Raw genomic sequence first — 4,151 nt, forward strand, 5'->3', positions numbered from 1 at the left:
GTGGGTTAACCGTGAATCTCAAAAGTTTCAGTAACTTCACAACTTATTTGGGTCCTTGTAGAAGGATTAGGGAACCCAAATGCACTGCATGCTTCAGTAATCTGATCCAGAGGGCATAACCCTATGTAAAAGGAAATACTTCAGAACAGCTAATTTAACTTTTTTTCTGTACACATTTTACATGCATGTCCCCTAGTTCTGCAATCTCTAACCCTCTCAAATAACCTTTTCTCCTGGACAAAATATAATTCCTTCATAATTTTCAAAACATTAACCACATCTCTGGACCTGCATTATTGTAATGAAAATAGCTCAAATTCATTGACTCATTCCTGATAACTAAGAGCCCTGAGACTGGGTATCAGTTGGTCACTCTCCTTTGTACCTTCTCTAGTGTGTCTTGTGTGAGACTTGGCTAAGTGAGAGTAATAATGGTGCATGTTCTCACCCCAATTGTTGAAGGTAGTAGGGCAGGTTGAGAAAGTGGTTAAAAAAGCTTACGGGATCCTGGGCTTTATAAATAGAGGCATTGAATACAAAAGTATGGAAGTCATGATGAACCTTTATAAAACACTGGTTCGGCCACAACTAGAGTATTGTGTCCAGTTCAGGGAAGTTGTGAAGGCCTTAGAAAGGGTGCAGAAGAGATTTACTAGAATAATTCCAGGGATGAGGAACTTTAGTTACGTGGATAGACTGGAAAAGTTGGGGTCGTTCTCCTTGGAACAGAGACAGTTGAGAGGAGATGTGATAGAGGTATTCAAAATCATGAAGGGTCTAGACAGAGTAGATAGAGAGAAACTGTTCCCATTGGCAGAAGGGTCAAGGACCAGAGGACATAGATTTACGGTGATTGGCAAAAGATCCAAAGGTGACATGAGGAAAAAATTTTTTACGCAGCGAGTGGTTAAGATCTGGAATACACTGCCTGAGGGGGTGTTGGAGGCAAATTCAATCATGGCCTTCAAAAGGGAACTGGATAAGTACTTGAAAGTAAAAAAATTGCAGGGCTACAGGGATAAGGCGGGGGAGTGGGGCTAGCTGGATTGTTCTTGCATAGAGCCGGTGCGGACACGATGGGCTGAATGGCCTCCTTCCATGCTGTAACCTTTCTATGAGTCTATGATTCTATGTCCCCACACATGCACCTTCAGCTGTGTGGCGAACAGCAGTGAGAAACACGGCAGTTTATTTTTCGCTTCCCTTACTGAAGATTACTGAGGCCAATTGTAATGCTTTAACTTCTGCTCTGTTCATGAAATTGAGACAGAACTATTTGTCATCTGTAGGTGAATGAGATTCTAATATTTACTATAGTCAGTCTGGCTTATCACTACCTACTCTTGAAAGTGCAAATACAGCAACGCCCTTGCTGCCTGTTGTATAAATTTCCAACAATACTCGTGCATAAATTGCTATTCTGCATCCTGTTTGTTTCTGCAAGCTTTTTCTTGTACAGAAAGAGTACACTAATGAATTGAGGGATTACAAAACATATTGTTCTTAAAATGAGAAAATCTTGAATTGTTTGCTTCCAAATACACACAGAATCCTTATTCCGTGGACAAATTGCTAATAGATTACTTTATCCCCTCAGACAAGCAGTCGGAGATTACCTGGAAAGTAAATAGTGTACACAATGGATTGACCAATCTAAAATAATTTCTTGTTAGGCGCCTTGTCCTTTTACAACAATTATAAAGTAGGATATTTAAGTAAATTCCTCATTTCACTGTATTTTTATTCCTAAAACAATCTTGTGACTAACTGAGCAACAGTGGTTTCTCTGATGACAGTTGAGCTTTCCTCCTGCATCAAATTAAAGAAACTTCTGTATTACATATATTTTTGATGATCTTAGAGATAACGGATGATGTGTTTTTAAAATAATGAGTTAAGATGGAAGTTATTTTTCCACATTAAATTACACAATGGAAGCCAGAACACAACTGTCTGTAATCCACAGGCAGGCTCTTTGACCTACAGTTTGGCCAGGATGGGGTTAGCTTTGTTCTAGGACTAATTGGATCTCCATGATCTCTATCCAGCAACCCCTTCTGTAAGTGCACTTATGTGAATATCAGTTAAAGACGGAATAGGGTAACGCTGTGTTACAATCCATGGCTCAATGCCTGTTGACACTGTCGAAGCTCACACATGAATAGTAGCCAGTTGTGTCAGGTACCAGAGGACAACTCATGCTCATGAAACTGCCCCCCAACAAGCCAATAAGGCATCAATGGTTGGGGCGGGGGGTGCAGGGTGGAGGGAATCTGAAGTTAATTTTTTTCTTATCTTTTAATTAAGTGGAATGATAGGATGTGTGTGTATATAGTGAGAAGCAGGTGGTATTACAAGGGTGCTGCCACTTTAATACTCACTTCCGGTCCAATCACAATGTTTTAAGGATGTTGTTTGTTACAAATATACTAAAAATGTCTCCTTGGCTAATCCATTGCAAGCAAGGCAATCAAATTCTTTGAACTCATTATTTCATACTGATTGTTTGAGATCACTTATCTTGTCTCGCCACAACTGACTGTAATCCACCTTTAACAAATAGCCCTCAGGAATTTATCAGCACTTAACCTGTCTGCTGCTGTAATTGTTGCTGATCAAGAGTCCTACCACGTGACTGTCTGAATGTCGAAACCAGAATGTGTTGTCTTCTTGTCGTGACTAGTCAGTTGATAATGCTGTCATTCAACCTTGGTTATATGCACAGTGCATGTCCAAAAATGGTCATGGGTTAATTCCAGACAGGAACAATGCTGGAATAATTGCCTGCAGTGATGTGGATTGCGTGGTGTACTGTTTGACTTATAGTGTTTGGTATGAATCTTGAACACAATTTTGTTTCGGGCAAAAGTGTCTGTGCAAATTAATTGTACCAAATGACGATGGTACCTTTTTTGTTGGTGTTTTTTCTGGGAGTCGGGGAGCAGAGGGCAGACTCTGTGAATTTTGCGCAAATCTTAAACCACGCCCAAAGATGAAAGAGCACATTTTAATCCAATGTGCCGCCAGTCCCCACATTTCTTTCACTTTGTCATTTGAGCAAATTAACAAACAATTAATAACAGATTAACGTGTTTCAGATTGTTCACGTGCCCTGAGCCAGCTCTGTAGCACAGTAGATTCTACTTTAATCGGGAAATCTGAACAATCTTTGTCTCTGGGTTTTTGCACTGGTGCAACGGCCACACAGGCCAGTTCCAGATGTTACCCTCTACTGCATTTATCTGGGACAGGCAGATGTGGCCGCTGAAGTCCAAAAAGGTCCAAAGTGGGTGCATTCTGGCAAAGTACAGATTCAGAATCTATGATGCAGCTTCTGCATATATTGCTTCCCCGATTTATGTTAAAATTTACATAACTACTGGTACGACTCATTGATGCTCTAGCGTTTAGTGCCCAATTATTCCACAGCATAATTTGTGTCTACCATTTCCTCACAGCAGGTTCCTGATCTCGACTGTACTCTTGATTGGGTGGTCTTTCACACGAAGAAGAAGAATTGGAGGGCAAGTCAGCCGAGCCTGTGCACCCACTCTTGTAACCACATTCAAGAATAGTATTGGGAAGTTGCTAGGAGCAGGTCATCTACTGATCCTCTCAGGCAAGGAGAGGTTTAAAGCGACCAAAAAAGAAAGATTACATCACTTTACAAATATGAATTCTAATTTTACTTCCTCCTACAATTTCAATAGTAGTACAGTATTTTATATTTACATTTATTGAAGTGTACTATTTTTTCTTAAATAAGCCCCACTCCAGGACTTCAGCATATAATCTAGTCTGACATTTCAGTGCAGTACTGAGGGAGAGCTGTATTGTCGGAGGTGATGTCTTTCAGGTGAGAAGTTAAACCCATCTGCCTATTCAGGTGACTATAAAAGACCCCATGGCACGATTCAAAGAGGAGTAGTGGAGTTCTCCTGTCCTGGCCAACATTTATCCCTCAACCAACGCCACCAAAACAGATTAGTCATTTATCTCATTGCTGTATGTTGGACCTCACTGTCTAAATTGGCTGCCATGTTTGCTTACAGAACAACAGTGAGAACATTCCAAAAAGTAATTCAGTGGTTCGTGAAAGGTGTTGTATAAATGCAAGTTTTGTATTAAACCTTTTCTTGTTTCTTTACAAG

Source organism: Heptranchias perlo, chromosome 10 (genome assembly GCF_035084215.1).
Source record: "Heptranchias perlo isolate sHepPer1 chromosome 10, sHepPer1.hap1, whole genome shotgun sequence".
NCBI lineage: Eukaryota > Metazoa > Chordata > Chondrichthyes > Hexanchiformes > Hexanchidae > Heptranchias > Heptranchias perlo.